This window comes from Sminthopsis crassicaudata, chromosome 4, assembly GCF_048593235.1.
Source record: "Sminthopsis crassicaudata isolate SCR6 chromosome 4, ASM4859323v1, whole genome shotgun sequence".
Lineage (NCBI taxonomy): Eukaryota > Metazoa > Chordata > Mammalia > Dasyuromorphia > Dasyuridae > Sminthopsis > Sminthopsis crassicaudata.
The window spans coordinates 378,045,995-378,064,765 of record NC_133620.1 but is presented as its reverse complement, the minus strand read 5'-3'; the positions used below and the strand labels follow the sequence as shown (position 1 = coordinate 378,064,765).

At 43.7% G+C, this 18,771-nt stretch overlaps 1 protein-coding gene across 1 annotated transcript in view; it reads right to left on the bottom strand.

Moving 5' to 3' along the window:
* Nucleotides 1-18,147, bottom strand: part of VANGL2 (VANGL planar cell polarity protein 2) — a 39,701-nt gene extending 21,554 nt beyond the window's left edge. Inside the window, 1 exon segment of the mRNA XM_074262324.1 lies at nt 17,791-18,147. The gene's annotated coding sequence lies outside the window, so the exon portion shown is untranslated.
* Nucleotides 18,148-18,771: the final 624 nt, after the last annotated feature.

Genomic DNA, 18,771 nt, shown 5'->3' with positions numbered 1-18,771 from the left:
TTAGAGTCAAGAAGACTTTAGTTCAAGCCCTGCCTAAGATAAATGTCATTTAACTTCTTATGTCCCCAGGCAATTCTTTAAGACATTAAGTGGAAGAGAAGCATTGGTTGAATAAGTGATTTCATTCCTGGAGATTTCCTACACCCATGAAATTATAGGTCTGATCAGAAATTAAAAAAAAAAAAAAAAGACTCGGTGAAGGACCAGTGTGTTGGTAAACCAGAAAATATCTAGATTTGGTTTTGTTTTGTTTTGGGTTTGGGTTTTTTTTTAATGGCAGCTCTTTAAAAATTGTGTAAGATTCATATACACAGCCTACTCCTACTCTGGACAAACCCCCTCCCCTTGCCAAGGTGCCCAACACATCCCCATTCCAATCCTTCTTCAGGATCCCTCCCCTCCCCTACATCCCCAATCCTTCCTTTCCCTTTCATTCTTCCACTCTCAAAATCATGAATCCTTTGCTGAAAAGTTTTTTCAGCCAATCCCTTGTGGCTCCCCATCCTTTGATATCAGAGCCTGGGGAAACAATCAAATCACACTGCCCCTCATTAAAAACAAATTTTTGGGGGCGGTTGCCTGGGCTACATTGTGTAAGAGATTTAGGAGGAGAATATTCACATATTGGAATAAGGAATAAATAAAGCTGGTCATGAACCTATATATGTCAAGTCCAAAGAATGGACCTCCTACAGAATCATGGTCTCTCTCTCAATATATCATTAAATGATCCTGCCCAAACACAGGTATCTCATTTTGGGCCTACTGATCTTATTTTAGTCAAAAGACATCAAGAAATAAGGACCAAAAGATCTAGCATCAATGACCACTTTTCTGAGAAGGTCTGAGTAACTGCCATAGACTAGGACTGTGGCCAGCTCTGTATTCTTAACCTGGTCTGTTTCCCTTCTCATACAATAATTGGCCTATTTCTTGAAATACTTTTGTTCCTTCTTCTCAAGTGATCCCTATCAGATCCATTCTTTAAGGCTGTGCTCAAGCATCACCTATTCTAGAAAGCCTTTTCTTACCATCCTAGCCTGCACTGAGGTCTCCATTTGCTGAATTCATATCCAGTCCTAAAAAACTCTTTTTATTCTTATCTGCAAACTCACATCTCCAATTGCCTTCAAATGACATCTCAAACTGAATATCGCAGAAATCTTAAACTCAACATATCTAAAACTGGAAATAACACAAGGAAGGCACTAGAATTAAGAGGGACAGAGAAAGGCTTCCTGTAGCAAGGTAGGATTTTAGTGGAGACTTGAAGTAATATGTTGAAAGGCAGAAAGGGAATAAGGAACCAGGCTGTGAAGAGATTGAAATGCCAAACAAAGGAGTTTAAATTTGATCCTAAAGGTAATAAAGAGCCACTGGAATTTATTCAGTAGGGAAATGACATGATCATACCTGCACTTTAGGAAAATCACTTTGGTAGCTAGGAGAGGATGTAGTGAAGAGGGGAGTGATTTGAATTGGGGAGACCAAACAGACTTTTGCAATTGAGAAGTATTAAGAGCTAGATTGAAATGGTTCATGTGTAAGTGAAGAGGAGGGAGTGGATGAATGCAAGAGATGCTGTGAAGATGAATGATTTGGCAACCATATTGGCTTAAAAATAGAACAATATCAAGAATTTTGTTTGATGACCTGATTTTGTTATCAGGTGAGTCATAAAAGAGACAGTGTTTGAAGCTGTCATGGAGAATGTCCAGCATAGAGGCCAAATAGGAGATAGATTCCCTATAAATATTTTCCAAGGGCTCCTATTTGGGGATGAGACCTCTTATAAAGGCACTGACTGCTTTTCCACTGGGACATTAGGTCATCTTGTCATTTTTTCCTTTTAAACAAATCAGAGACAAGAAGAGAAAGAACATTGCATTTTCAAAAATCCCTGAAGAAAAAAGACAGTGTGGTGTGATGGAATGAATATTGTCTCTGGATTCAGAGGAAATGGATTCGAATTATACAAATGACAGTTATGACCTGAGTAGCCTTAGGAAAATCATTTAATTTTGCTGAGATTTATTTTCCTCATTTTTAAAATGAAGGGGTTGGACAAGAATATAGTATGGCTTCTTCCAGTTTTTTATCCTATGATCTTCCTCTTAGAAACCCATTCTAGTATGTTATACACTTGCCCAGCCCCCATGTCAGGAAAATCATCTACTAAGTTAAGTAAGGTTAATCTGTTCTTTTGATCTTACTTCCTACTCTGGAAGACTAAAACTCCCATTTAACAAAAATAGGGATCTGTTGAGGGTGAGCAATTCACAAGGGACAATGGCATATAATGATAGGAAAAAAAAAAGTTCAAAAGATGACGAATGTATGGATTAAACCTAAGAAAGCTCTCTGTCTCTTACTTCAGTTCAGGTCAGGTTATCAGTCTATTATGCCCCATTCACCAAAAACATGATGTACTTTCCGTATGGGCTCAAAGTAATTTTCTAAATAGAACCCAGGATTTCTGGATTATTTTAAAAATTTTCAGAATTGTGATTCAGTACTCTCTCTTCCAGGCCAGATAGACATGGGTTTCTAGAGAAAATTCATTATCTCCCAATCAATAATTTGTCCTAAATTCCTTGAGGACAAGGACCTTTAATCACTAAGTCACTGATTCATCATTCACCAAACATATACTAAACATGAACTGTTTTCAGAACATACATTCTTTCAGTCCTCAAAAATTCTCAGTATCAGAATCTACCCTCTCTTCAGGTCATAGAATCAGCAGTTTCCTAAGCCTCACTAATTTAATGCTTATCCCTTACTTGTCCCCTTAATGATCATCTTTTCTATCTTCTCTAGTACTTAGCTCTAGAAGCTATCCTTTCTCTCCTGAACCTTCCTTCAGTCTTTCCCTCTCCATTGTCTCTTTATTATCTGCTTCCAAATATGCTCAGATTCCCTCACTCAGGAAAAAAAAAAATCCTCACATAATAATATCCCATCTCTTTCCTCCCTTTCCAGATTAAACTTTTGGGGAAATTGTCTACATTTGAATCCTCTGTCTCCTCACTCCACACTTTCTCCTCATCCCTTGTTATCTAGCTTACATGCTAAAGTTGCTCTTGCAAAGGTTAACATGAAACAGAGTCCCTACTCTCCAGAACCAAAGGTCTTTTTTTCAGTGCTAATTCTTTTGACTGTTCTGTAGAGTTTTATTCCTTCTACTGGAACTCTCTCGTCTCTTGGCTTGAAATATCTCACATACTCAACAGTTCTCCTAAATCTAATTACTCCTTTTCTGTGCCCTTTATTCATCCTCTTCCTTACCTCTTCAATGTGAGTATTCCCACAGATCTGCCATGTCCCAATCTTCCCTCCCCTGACAATCTTACTCACTCCTAGGATATTACTTCCCACCTCTATATGGATCACACTCTTCATATGCCCTGTCCTGAATTTGTTCCTGAATGAGAGAATTCAAGGAGCTATAAGCAAAAGTTTCAGAAAAAAAGTCAGAATCTAAACTGATAGGTATATCTTTATGTTCCACAGAATAAATCCCAAAAAGGCCAAGAATATGCTTATTTCTATGGCCCTGGGTGCCAGCAAGGGGCCTCCAAGGAAGCCTAGTAATTCAGATGATGAACTTTATCAGAAAGACATCTGATTGGTCTCAGAAAGGGGGAGAGAAAGGAAGAAGGAAACAAAAACATTTTTAAAAAACCCTTTTTAAAAATGTACTGGGGAAAAAATTGAAATATTATTAAAAAAGAAAAAAAGACATCTGGTTGAACATTTTCAGGGCACATCTCTCCTCCCATAGTCCCCTAGATGAACTCAATTCATATGAGCATATCACAGTTGGGTCCATAGTGTGAAGCATCCCTAGTATCGAGACAAATTTTAAATATGCTCCATGCCTTAGCACTCATTCTGATCACGGCCCCCATCAAAGGGAAAACCTAACACTGGTTGATCTTTATCTCTTCATGTTATTCCCCTAATACAGAAAAAAATCTTCAATGGCTCCCTATTATCGCCAAGTAAAGTTCAATGCCTTTGTCTAGCACTTAAGGACTCCAATATCTGCAACTTCTTATATTTAAGTATTATCTCATTTTATTCACCTCCATAGGAGTAAACCATGTTTCCTGAAATACTGCCCACTTGCACTATATACCATCTATTTCTCTATCTTTGCTCACATGGTTCTCAGTGCCTAGAAAATCCACCCTCCCACCCCTTTTGGCTTTACCCATCCTTTATGATTCCTCATCATCTCAGCTTTCTAATATGGAAGAAAACCTGTACTAAGATAGGGAACTTGAGATAAGGAGAAATGTAAGGAATCTGGGATCTATAGAACTTGGTAACTGACAGGGTATGAAATGTAGACATGAATCACTTAAGATTTTCCAATAGACAATATTCTATATAAAGCTCCAAAAATTAAAAAAAAAAGGGTTTGATTCAATTCATTCCAACAAGTATTTATTATCCCTCTCCTGAACAAGGAAAGATACAAAGTTTAAAAAAGACCCTGTCTTCCCTCTCATAGAATTTACTATGAACACAAATAAAACTAACACAAAATATTACATGATAAGTACCACATTGTTAGGAGTAAGAGACAAAGTAATGAGGGATGTTACTTATAGAGAAGACTCCAGGTTTCTAGATGTTATTAAAGAAAGAAAAGTTAAAATAAAGAAAATTTAAAAAATTTAAAGGCAATATTTGATTTGAGACTTTAAAAATAAATAGGAATTTAACAGAGAAGGAAGGGACTACTTCAAACATAGGCAAAGGGTGTAAACAAAGGCAAGAAATTGAGAAATGGCAGCACATTTAGGGCGCTGAGAATAAACCAGTCAGCATATAGCCTGAAGCACCTCCCCATGCCTTCTAACCCATTAGTCCGTTTCCCCCCCCCCAGCCAATGCCAGTACATTGCACATAGCAAACACTTAATAAATTTGTGTTATCGATAAATCCAGATCTCCTAAAAAGTGAGACTAGATGAGCCACAGCTCCAGGAACAGACACATTCCAGTTCCTCAGAGACTACAGATCCCCAAGATTTGATGGAATCAATAAAGTCAAACTTACTCAAATATACAGAAGTACATCCTAGCCCAGATCCCTAACCACTCTGACAGATACACACTTACTGGCTAGAAAAGTCACTTCAAACACATGCGGAAGAGAGGGTGATGGGGTGGTGTTATCCCCACAGATAAATTTTTAAAACAGACGCAGGGCCAGCCACCAGTACCCCACCTCCCCCTAGTCCTTTGTCCTTGCCTGTTCAGCCCACAGGCCCCTTCCCAGCCACCCACCTCTACCCCCTGCCTGGGGAACAGGCTCAGGCATCCACCTCCTTCCCCAAGTTACTCTTAAAGAGACAGACAGCAAGATCCATTTTCTTCTACCATCCCCACCACCCTCTGCACTAACTAACCTCCCTCCCTAAAATAGGACAGGGTACCTAGAAAGACCCAAATACCACCCACCAAAGGTCACTGAGAGATCTAGGATAGAATCCAAAAGTCTGGGACACCGGCTTGCTGCTCCCCCCAACACCCAACTAACTACCAAGGCAGCCACAACAGAAAGGAAAAGGGAGGAGTCCTTCCCTATTTAGTTAGTCCCAGGGATTGGGCTTTGGTGTCTCCAGGGTAGGCAGGATTCTCAGGAAAGGGGGTGGGGACAGGAGAGAGCAACAAGTGGGAATGTTGAAAGGGAGACAGGGAGACGGGGAGGGAATTATAGGCTTGGGGCGGAGCAGGGAGCTCGGAGGGATAGATAAGAGAGGGCCTCTAAATTGGGAGTCCAATCCCTCCCCTAATCTATCTTCTCTCCAAAAAAACCTAATTCTTTTCAACAGTCCATATGGGGTTAAAAGAAGGCCAGAAGGAGGGAAAAGATCCTTCACAAAAAGAGGGGTGCTCCCTCCCCCAAAGGTCTTTCACAAATAAAATTAATGGAATGTCTTAGCCTCATCCCGAGGGAGTTGAGGGGGGGAGAGGAGAGTCTTTTGTCCCTGCTGCCCAGCTTCTCCCACATTGATCACCATAGCAACCAAAGCCCCCTGTTGCCTAGGTGATGGCAGCCAGGTCCTGGAACCCATACCCATCATCCAAAGCGAGAGGTTATAAGGATGGGATAGGGGAGAGGTTAGGGACGAGGGGAAAGAATGGGGTTTCTCCTTCAACCCCAGCTTTTGTCTAGGCTCTGGGATCCGATTTCTCCAAGAAACAATCGGAGTAAAAGGCCCCAGAAAAAAATTAAGCCCAGTGCTGTAGCTTTCCCCCCACCCCAGACACATACACTTGGATAGGAGTGCAGCCTTTGAAGCCGGAGATATACAGGCAGAACTGGCCAAAACCCAAACCAACAACAGACCCTGCCCCATTCATCAGGTCATTTAGACCGGATGGGGCTTGGCCACCTGATTTCCAAGACAACACATATAGGGCACATGTGCAAGCACCCTCACTGCCCACACAAGAGCATAAACAACACGGCAGGGGGCTGGCACATAGAAGTGTAATTAATCAGGATTAGGACCATGATACCTCTCAATGCTATCCAGTCCTGGTCCAATTTACAGCCCAGCTGAAGAGTACACAACAGACATGAATAGAAGAATCCAGGACTAAGATACACTGCTCAAGGGGCCAAGATTATTCCATAAGAGAAGGCTAAGCCTGGAAACTAGGAATAGGGACACCTAAATTCTAGTCCCAGCTCACTACCCATGTGTATGTTACAAGCCAATTCGTCTTAATGATCTTGTTTTCTTATAAATAAAATAAGAGGGCTAAACTAAATGATCTCAAAAATCCATACTAGCTCTCCCTATGTCCTATGGCATCCTTCATAAATCATCACAAAAAAGGGGACCCCATGACTTCTAATCTCCACTAAGGACAGGAATGGAGGAACTGTGATAATATTGCAACAGGAAGAAGACAGATTTTTCTGGAAACAAAAGCTACGATACATAAGGGTCGGAAGCAGAATCTTCTGGGACAGGAAATAGAAGTGTGTGGTAGTTTTTAAATAGAAATTAATCCAAACATTAGAGATTAGGAGAGTTTAGTTCCTCCTGTAGGAAGCTCTGACATGGGCAAAATAATTTCATCAGACTCCCTCCTACAGAACTATCTATGAAGCACATTCCAACAAGCAGGTCAGAGCTTGGACTGATTCCCTACTCTGCCCACCACAAACACGTGTATACATGTAAACACTTGTTTGTATAAGAGTGTGTGTGTGTGTGTGTGTGTGTGTTGTGCACAGCGTGTGCTCAAAACCTTCCCTAATAATTAGTTTTTTCCCTGGCTGTAGTCTAACCCATCTCTGCCCACCACAGGTCCCAGGATTGCCCCCCTCCCTTCTGTTACTCCTCTTCATATACTTTACATTCCAATCAAACTGATTCCCTTGACTTCCCTCATCCTATATCTCACAATGTTCAAACCCTCTGGGGCCTCTCCCCCCATTCCATTCCAAAACACTCCCTCTTCTCCCTTGTACCTCTTTAAATCTCTGGCTCAACTACTGACACCTATTCACAAGGCCTTTCTCTCTAGTTTGTGCTTCTCTAACATCATTAAAATTCTATTTTGTATTTACTTATCTTTGTAGATAGTATCCCCTAAGCAGTATAAAAGCCACTTGGGGACAGGAATTATTTTCATTTTCATAGTGCCTGGCACAGAATAGGTATTTAATAAATGCTTGCTTGATTATTGGGACAGGAATCTATTTTCATTTTCATAGTGCCTGGCACAAGTCCCCAATAAGACTTGAGAAGGAATAGAATGTAGAAGGGATACAGCTCCATCTCTGCTTTCACTAGACCAAAACTTTTAGATTTTGACCTATGGAGCACATAATTAACTCTTAAAAGTCATAGAGCCTAGGACAACCAGTCAGAGAATTATTAATCTGCATGTCCTAAAAATGCAAAATGACCTGGCTCTGCTCTGGCTATTTTTTGAAGTATGGTGGTCATTGGTTGTTGTCTTGACTTCAGAGAAGAAGTGACATCCCTCCTGACTATGGACATGTCACAAATCCTCTGATCATCTATCTCAAAGTCAAGCTAACAATGAGGAGAGTTCTTAATCTATGACATTATGAGAAGAAAGTAGGGTTTGTTTTCTGCCTATGACTAGTCTAGCTGTAATTAGTTCTCAGTAGGTTCATAGATATTGTGAGCCAAGAGAAACTAGTAGAATGGGGCAATTGAGCTAACCTCACACTTCCATATCACTAACCAGGGCTATAGTAAGCCAAGAGTAGTTTGGATAAATCTAGGACAATTCATATGATATAATTAAAAATACTAATAGACAAAATTCACATAGCACCTACTATGTTATAGGCATTGTGCTGTTTACCTCATTTGATGCCCATAAAAATACTGTGAATTAGCTGCTCTCTCTCTCTCTCTCTCTCTCTCTCTCTCTCTCTCTCTCTCTCTCACACACACACACACACACACACACACACACACACACACACACACACACACACATGTTACAATTAAGGTGATAGAAGCAAGCAGAAGTTAAATGACTTTAGGAGGTCACTCAGCTGGTAAGTTCTGAGACCACATCAGTTTTCCTAATTCAAGGCTCACACTCTTTATTGCATCAGGCATATAGTTGCCTCTGAACAGCTTCTGAATACTATGGATAATAATTTTTAATAACTTTGAAAAAATTTCTTTCTTTCTTTCCTTTTTTTTTTTTTTTTTTTTTTTTTGAGGCTGGGGTTAAGTGACTTGCCCAGGGTCACACAGCTAGGAAATGTTAAGTGTCTGAGACCAGATTTGAACTTGGGTCCTCCTGAATTCAAGGCTGGTGCTCTATCCACTGAGCCACCTAGCTGCCCCCCCCCAAATTTTTTTTAACTTTGTTCCAGATAAATGGATCTGGGGTCCAAATATGGCCTTGGGCATAGAGGACAACAAAACACTTTCAGGATTTTGGCAGGGAAGGAGACCCCAGGGAGTTCCTTGAGACCACTTTTGACAGCCTAGCTGTTTTTACCTGCTTTTACATTCCTGGATTGCTTTTATCCTAAGGATTGATAGATATGTTTTTATCAAAGGAATTGTGGGGTTTAAATTCTCAGGCTCTGAGTGATCCACTGAACCAAATATGTAAACATAAGAAAAGCAACAGAATAGAATGTTAAGAGTTAAAAAGGACTTAAGAAATTATCCAGACCAACATTTTTACTATACAAAGGAAGAAATAGTGATCCAAGGTCACAAAGTTGTGGGATATTGCAAAAAGAACCTTGAATTGGAATAAGACAACTTGGGTTCCCAGCCCTAGCAATGCCAGAGATCAATAGTTAAAAGTGAGTCTTAAAGACCTCCGAACTTCACAGGAAGGGATTTTTGGAAAAGATAAGCCTGGTCAGGAAAGGATTAGACCAAGGATCCCTTCCAGCTCTGAGATTCTCTGATCTGGGACCAGAGATGTCATTCAGTTTACTTATCCCTCAAATAGGGAATATAAAACATGCACTATCCAATTCCAAGGTTGTCATGAGGAAAGCATTTTGTATACTACAAATGTGAGCTATTATTATTGGCAGACCTTTACTGAAGTCATTTTCTTAATAACCCATCTTAACATGGAGGGAAGCTTGAATTCTTGAAGATCCTTCTCATCAGAAAAAGCTTGGAGCATCAACCAAGAAGAGATTCTGTCATCTGAAAGCCAGGTTTAGCCAAAAGCAGATTGGCTTGCCACCAGAAACTTGACCACATATTGGTCAGTTCATTTCAACAGATTTATCATGAATTTTTTTTAGTCACAATAAACCAAAAAGCCACCTTCTAAGGCATGGAAGGGTTCCAATCAGTAGGGAGCGCACATACAATGAGGAATTCTTTGGAAGCTAAATTTTGATGTACTGAAGAGAGAGAACAGGGAACTCACTCTCTAGACTCCTATTACCATTTCTTTCACTGTACACAATGATTCCCCTTCCAAATAGTTCCATTTGAAAGTAAAATACACAAAAAAAGTCCCTCAGAAAAAAAGGTCAGTATAGATTGCACAAACACACACACAGACACACACACACACACACACACACCACGAGTCCTATAACCTCTACTTGGGGACATGGGATCCCAGAAATCTGCACTTTGAAGGGCCCAAAGGGATCCACATGGCCAAGGTAGAGAATGAGCCAACTGACCTAATGTTCAGCCTTATCTTTTCCCTCAAGCCACAGACTTACATAGTTACCAGGTCTAAACCACAGATAAGAAAACGTTTTCAGCAGACCCAAAGCCTGAAACAAACAAGAAGGACTCCATGGACCTCAGCTAATTCCCTACTGACTCAAGCATTTCCCCAACCATTATTCCAGAATGAAGGGTCTCAAAGCCTTTAGGTGATGGATCTTATTGTCTTCTCTCCCTGACAAGAAAAATGACATGGAATCTTTAGACAATGGTACAAACCTATCCCTCTAGAGAGACATCTCCCATCCAGACTATGTACTATAACTCTCTACTCAAGAGGAAAACTAAGGAACAGAGAAAGGACAATAGTCCTGAGAGTTGCAACTTTTCATTCCCTGAGAAATAAGCATTGCCCCTTGGGTGGTACATCTGACTGGGAGGTCAGAGAAAAAAAAAAAAAAAAAAAGGTGGAGCTACCGTGAGATGAAGAAATTCCAGAGAGGGGGCGGACAGGGGCTGGGCTCAGAGAACCACAGGTTGTCCATTAGAGGTTGGCATTGGGTATCCTTGCCCCCACCCTGTTTACCTGACACTCTCCCAGGGCAGCTCCCAGCAGCTTCAGACGTGAGCTCACCATTCTCACTGGCCTGAGGGGGTGAGGGGATGACAGGCAGAGATCAAGGATCCCTCTGCACTGGATTCCATAGAAGGGGAAGGGCTATTCTGAGGTTAAAGGGTTTGTGCTTGGGCTCATGAAAGGAGCTAGGCTATCAGGGCATCCAAGGGAGAAGCACAGAGAAACAGAAGGGTCCTTCCGACCTATATATACTATCCCTCCTGGAAACCTGGAAAGGCTCTGGCTGGCTCCACCCAGCTCCATTCTACCCCACCCAGCCCAGCGGGCTCTGCAGAGACCTGCTTTGCTCTCTCTTCACCCCCATCCCCACCCCCACCTTAGCTCCCAGGATCACATACACATGCCCCCACAAACACTCCCCAGCCTCTCCCAGGCCCATTCCCACTGTTCCCACAACCAGTCAGAGACCCAGCAAACTTGGGGAGGTGGGGGGGGGGGGAAAGAAGGGGAGGACAGGATGAGTAATCTCATTGGCATCTGTCCCAGGCAAGAGCTAGGAGGAGGGGGCAAGAGCCAGCGGGGCTGGTAGAGAGAATCTGGATGCCTGGGTTCCCCCTCCAAGGGCAAGATTTAGTATCCCCAACAAATCACAAGCTTCAGCTAGCTTCCTGAAAACTTCAGAGTGGCAAAGGATTCCCCACACACACCTGAGAGGAGGAGCAAGAACAGACATGTGGATAACAGGAAGTGTGTGCCCAGGATTCCAATCGATGATCTTCCCTTGTGCTCTCCCCCTCAAAAAAAAAAAAAAAAAACCTGTCCCCTTCTAAACAGCCCTATCTCTCTCCCCTACCCCCACCCCATTGATGTCCCAACCAGATTCAGGTCTGGTTCCTCAAACCCTAAGAGCGCTTCTCAAAGTCCAGTAACCCATCCCCTAACTGGCCCAGCCAGCTAGGGAGGCCAAAGGATAGAGCTTTGTATGTATATGGGGGTGTGGGGAAGAAAAGACAAAGAGGAGACAAGGATTCAGGTGGTGACCAGAGAATGAGTGTGGAATATATTTAGGATGGGAAAGTCTTAAATGAAGGACAGGAGGGAATGGGAAGGGGCTGATATGTATAAGAAGTGAGAGTTATTAATCTGGGATAGATCTATATGGAAAAGGCAGTGAGATATAAGGTAGGAGCGAATGTGTATATGAGGCAAGTGGGTGGTGCAGTGGATAGAGTTCTGGGCCTGAAATCAGGAAAAGTTCAAATCTGGGCATAAAGAAGTCAAGAGAGCATGTGCAAAGGCTTTTGGAGGGGAGGGGAGAAACAACAGAATAAGCCTATTTGTGCTTTAGGAAGGTATAATTGGGAGGGAGAAATAGAAGCCAGTCTGGAGTGAATTCAGTTTTATGTAGAATAATTCATAGAAAAGGAAGGAGAAGTGGACAGGCAATGTGTGCATAAAGACAGAGAGAGTGTGTAATGGAATAGCTCTAGATGGATGAGGGGCATACAGATACAATGAAATAGGAGAGTCTAATACATATACTGGGGAGCCAGAAGCATCCCTGGATTTCTTTTGAACGTTTTCTCCACAATTCATACTCTTCCTCCTTCTAAGCAGACCAGCATATACAGATAGGTATAACACCCCTCCAACTGAAAAAGGACCCCAAAGTGAAACTCCTCCATTCTCTCAATTATCCCCCCTCCCTATCCAAGCTTTTAACTCTAATAAAAGATTTTTTTAGCATAACTCCTCTTCCCATAGTGCCATTCCTGGAGTTAAGCAGGTGAGAAAATGAGTGTCTCCATTCACACTCAGTTGTTTTTAAAATTCACACTAGTCTCTGCACCTGTCCCTCTCCATCCCAACTTCCCCTTTTAAGACAAATAAATAATAAATAAATGAGAGGAGAGAGTCTAGGACCAGCACTAACAAAATGCAAGTCTTTTTGGAGGGGAGGGACTAACTAGAAGAGGGAGAAGATAGCAAAGTGATGTTTTTTTCATATCCCCACTCATAGAATACTACCATTCCAGTCAAACATTCCCACACATCCTTATAATATACAATGGCCCACTGGAGAGGGAAATCAGACACAATTCCAGTATGATGGTGGCAGAAATGCTCTAGTGACAATAATATTTAAAAAGGTTTGTCTTGCACGAAGAAGTTCTATGTATATCACAGAAGGCAACAATGCTAGATAAAAGGTGATTTCCCTACCCACACCTACACTAATATCCCACAGAGAAATTTGTCTCAAATAACTTTTCCATCAGACTGGAAATTGGGAAGAACTGTATGCAGTGCCTTCTTCTAGATCTCCCACCACAGAATAGAGGAGTGAAAGTTATTCTGTTGGAGAGTTGAAGATAATTAACATAATGGTGGGGAGAGTACCAGGGTTAGTATTCCCATGCTACATTCTTCATTGTTAAAATCAATCACCTTCTTCTTGCTCTTCTATAGTAGGAACTCTCAGAAGCCAATATAGTTCATCCAAAACCATGGATGGTTTCTCTTGTGTTCCCATGGGTCCAAGATTCCAATATCTCCCTAACATGGCCATGTTCAACATACTCTTCAAAAAGAAAAGACCCTACTGAGATCTTCCTACTCACTGCTCCTTCCTCTAGTGTTCCTAGGAACCTCACCACTTTTTACCCTCCTTGAGAAAATTAAGGCAAAGTTTAGACAGAAAAATTTGAGTACTATTCCCAGAGTCTGTAAAATTTCATACTTATAATTTCAGAAAGGATACAGTTCAAAAAGCACACTGAACCTGTAATCACAGAATCTGAATTTGAATTCTAACTCTGACTCATATGACCTGTGTAATTTATCTGGACAAATCACTTCATCTCTCTGGGCTTCAGTTTTCTCATCTGCAAAATGAGGTTACATTAAATGACTTCCAAGGTTCCTTACAGCCACAGATCTATGAATCTGTAGTCCCATGATCCTGTCTTCAGTTCTAGGAGGACTAGACACATACATACATAGTGCACTGAATACCACTGAATACCACAGGCAAGAGGGCCTGAGTCACTTACATATCCCTCAACCTGAGTTGCAGAGGCCCTATAGGACAAAGGGGGCCCCAAGATGCCTGCCCCACCCTGCTCCTAGTTCCTTCCCACTCTCCCTCTCCTCACCCCACCCTGATAACTAAGAGATTCTAGGCCTAGCCACTTCTTCCAAACCTTTTCCCAGGTGTTCAGTCTGTAATTAAGAGCCTTGCCAGGGGCATTGGGTAGTATTGACTTCATTTCCATGGGGCCCAAAAGAAAGGGTGTCTATGTCCCAGATTTGCACAGAGCTGGGCAGAGGATATGGCAACTCAGGCAAACCCCAGTTAGAAATTTACCCTGAGCTTTCCCAGTTCCAGACAAAAAAAAAAAAAAAAAAGAACAAGAGTTTCATAAGAGCAAGACAAAACTGCTAGTCAGGAGTAGAAACACTCTCTTCAGCCCTGGGCCCAACCTGTTAAGAAGACCCAATAGTCAAGCAATTAGTTAGACTATTTTTACAAAATCATCTCTGGTGGACAAAAATGGGGTTAAGAGAGGGGAATTAAAAAGAAGGCTGGAAGCAATCTAATCAGGAAAATTCAAGAGATGAAGCAAGACAAAATATGTTCCCAACCTTAGTCTCTGGAAGTGGAGAAAATGTTTCCAAACAATATGAAAGTAATCAGGAATCCAGATCACAAAAAAGAAATCAGGTACCAGGTTTAACAGATATGAAATTAAATGGACTTCCTAGGAATTTGAAAATACAGAGAGATTAAGCATCTCTCTTCCTTTTTTCATCATGATCCCCTTCCTACCCCTAGGAATAAGAAGCGACAGGTATCATTAGTCCCATTTTATAGAAAAGGAAATAAAGGCCCAGAGAGGGAAAGAAACTTGGTTAGTATCACATGATACATCAAAGACTAAGCCAAAACAAGAACAAGGTACCTCACTTCCCTATCCAGAGCTTTCTCTATACAACCTTACAACTGGGGGACAAGTTAAGGGTGGAATGACAAAAGAAACAAAAGCAAGGGAAGTTGTTCGGGTTGTCTGAGTTACTGAACCCTATTGGGGGAGGAAGAGAACAAGAGAGTCCTAAATCTTTCCTATTTGCTGATTAGCTGGTCTTCTAAACAGTTAGTTAAGTCTCCTACCCAAGAGAGTCAAAAGAGAATACATACATATAGGTGTAGGGATGGGAACAACACCAGAGATGGCAGGAGGTACTCTTCAACCAAACTCTTCTATCTCTGAAAGTGATTACTGATGTCTTGACTAAGATCCCTTTGACTACCAAGCAAATCCTAATGGGATTGGGGCACAGCCCATGGGCAGTGATACCTGGGAGTGGGATCCGGGAAGGTCAGAGCTCAGTAAATTAAGTAAGAATGCCTCTATTTCTAGAAGAGCCTCATTTATTTAGACCAAAGCCCTAATGTCTTGACCTAAAGGTGATTTGGCTATTAATCTGTGAATTTAAAAGTGAAGTCCTATCCTAAATCTGATCCCTTCCCTTTCCAGGCTTGCTATTAAAGGGTGATTCTTAGAGTCCTAGCCCCAAAGAGGGAAGGGAAAAAATTCTGTTCTCTAAAAGAGAAATATTTCCATTTGGATGTAGGGCAACTGAGTCCTCACATCTCATCTATTATCACAGTGATTGATGAGAGCAAATTTGTACACAGTATGCTTCCCTTTTCCCTCCTCTCCAAACCACTCATAATAAAACCCCAGACCACATCTTTCAGCCCTTAGCCTAACCCTTAGTTCCCATCCTTTCCTTTAGCTCACACATTCATTTCATACACTTAATCCTAACTCCATGTTCTTATCTTCTAAACTCTTAGGTCTCAATATCCAAGAATAAACTCAACTCTCAGCCCAAATCCATACACTCAGCTTTTATCCCTATCCCATATGTTCACTCCCATTTTATATCCTCAACTTCATCTCTTACCCTTAACCCTCAGGCTTAGTATCCATCCCAGATCTTTAACCTAATCCTATACCCTTTGTCCTCATTTCAAATCTTTACTCCACACCCTCATTTCCTATTCTCTTTCTTCAGTACTAATTCATATCCTCAGCTCACATCCCATACTTTCAGATGGATCCATCTCACACATTCTCAGCTTCCATATAATATCTATATACCCAGCTTTCACTCTCCATCCTCAGGCTTGCCTTCAGCCTACAGAGGCTCTTCTCAGAGCAGAAGGGTGGCCCTGAATTGTGCTCCACAAACCAATAGTGAGTCCATTCCCCAAAAACATCCTGTTCTCTTTTCCCAAATCTCTTATCTTAATTTCAAAAGCTTGGCTTCCTAGTGAATTAAGATCATAACTACCCCATTTCCTTAACTTTCTTCTCTCTCTTTTCTTCTTCCTATATCAGAATCCCAAAACTCCACAAAGGCCTTAGAGTTCCAAGAGCAGAACTGGATGGTGAAATACTAGTCCTGGAGAAAGGTAGTATGGGCAAAGTAGAGGGGAAAAAAGGTTAAGTGCTTGGAGGAAGGCCAACAGCTAGAGCAGACAAGACATGAATCTTGGGAGGAGAACCCAAGAATCTGGTCTCCCCTAACCCTCCGTGCAAGAGTTGAAAAAAATACTCAATCAAACCCAGACTTTACACATGGCCTCTCCTTCTTCCTCTCACCCCCCCCCCCCCAGCCAGTCCTATAAAGGTCTGCACTTTCCACCAACTTCCCCTTGGGCATGGATGTAGAAACGTTTTGATGTCAACATGCCACAACATACACACAGCAGCCACAAGCATGCCCTGCCTGACCCACAAAAGGCTGCCCACCCATTCTCACCCCATCCTAATTCCCAACAATAAACCTACCGTTACTGTTCTCAAATCCTCCAACCACTCCATGGAACAGACAGATCCTTCCTCCTAAGGTTTCAAATCCACTTCACCTACCTGGCTGAGGAGGACCAGTACCCACCATCACCAGGGACAGCCACTCACTTAAAGGCATACCCATCTAATATACATATGATATATCTCCAAACACAGTAGAACCCACAGAAACATCTATTTCAAGGCACACCTCTAGTCTCATCATACACACCCTTCCCTAAGACTAGCACGCCCCCATCCAGCTCAATATTTGGGCCTGCACACACACCCCTTACAAAGATATATATACACCTTTACCAATATACATACACCCATGTAGACAAACATTCTCATTCCCCCACTATACATATCTCCCCTCCTCATTATACAAGGACACACATACAGACCCCCTAACACTAGAGACACTCCAGACACTCCTTGCCCCCAAACAAACGCTGGTAGCTAGAGAGAAATCCCTACACACCCCAAACACGAAGGCACACACCTGCAGGGACAGGCGTGCACGAATACAAACACAAAGACAGGCTAGGACACACATGCCGCCCCCCAACAGTTCTCACAGTGGCAGGTCCCTTTGCCCTCCAAAGAGAGGGTATACAAGAAAAGGGAAGAGCGGTGGTTGCTAGGGTTTGACCTCTGGGATCCCAAGAAAGCCCATTCAGTCCCTTCTTCAGGGTCCACATCCGCTCCCCTCCAGTCCTCCAGCGCCCTCCTGGGACTCCATACAACCTCCCTCCCCAGACGCGACACGCCCGAAAACCGATTCCCTCCTCAAGCTTCAAAGATTCCCCTCTACCCCCAACCGCTCTGGACTCCAGGTCCCCGGCTGAAACCCGCTCCCTCAGGGACCTTTCAGGCCCCCGCCCCGGCCCCAGGCCCAGGAAAGTCCCCGGCTTGCCAGGCCCGAGCCCCGCCCCCCCCCATGCGCCCCTTCCCCTCCCCGACCAGGGGGGCCCTGCAGGGTGGAGAGGCGGGCCAGAGGCGGGGAAGCCCAACCCCCCCCCGAAACCCAAGCCCCCCTTGCCCAGCTCGGGATACCCCTCCCTCGGTCCGGCGCGGCGCCTTGTTCTTTTTCTTTTCTTTCTTTCTTTCTTTCTTTTTTTTTTTTTGCAAACTTTGCCCGCGCCCCCCGCGGCCTCAGCACTCACCCGCCGCTCCCGAGCTGCCCCGGTCCGTTCAGTTCCGCCCCGGCCCAGCCGGAGCCTTTGTATGGCAGCGCAGCGCTCCAGGTCGCTCGGAGCGAACTCCGCGCTCCCGGGCAGCGCTGGCGAGGGGGCGGGCGAGGGAGGGGGGTCGCGGGGGGCTCTTGGTCCTGGTCACCCCCGTGCTCTATCCCAGACCGCAACCTCTTCCCCCTCTGGGCCCCGGGGACGGGGGTCGAGGGGGAAGGAGGGGTTCTTCAGGCTCCCATGGCGGGATCAGGGATCAGGGAATCAGGGATCAAGAATCAGATCAGGAGCCGGCTGAACACAGGGGGGAGGGGGGAAAGAGAGGAGGGAGGGGAGAGGGGAGGAGAGCGGGGGGAGAGCTCACTCGCCAGCACCTCCTCCCGGGCTGTTCCGGCTGCCACCGCCCCTCCCGCCGCCTCGTCCATTGTCTGCGGAGCCGCAGTTCCCAGACCAACCGAGCTACTCACCCCTCCCCTCCCCCTGCCCCTTTTCCTCCTAGCTCTCCCAGGCCCCTCGGGTTCTTGGAAACTAGTCGGGAAGGGTGCGCGACCCCAGTCCTGGAACTGTGAGAGGAAGAGCGAGAATTCCCGGGCCCCCGCCCAGCCTAGCCGGCAGCCTCTCCGAGGGCTGGGGATGGAGATGTCTTCCCGCCTTGTCCGAGGCGCAGTTCCCAAACCCCGAGGATGCTGAGGACTCTTTCCTCTCTTTGCCCTAGAGCTCTTTTAAAAACCAGGGTTTGAGGATCTGGGAGTCCTCTCACACCAGCACAACACCTCCCAGTGGCATGGGGAAGAGAGGGCAGTCTACGGCTGGGATCAATAGAGAGAGCTTCCACACACACACTTCCCTGTTCGTTCCGGGATTTCCCTCTCCCCTAAAAAATTAATTACTCGGCATTCATGCTGAGCCCGCCCGGGGAATAAGGGGATGCTCCCTCATTAGCACTTTTTTCTCTCCTTA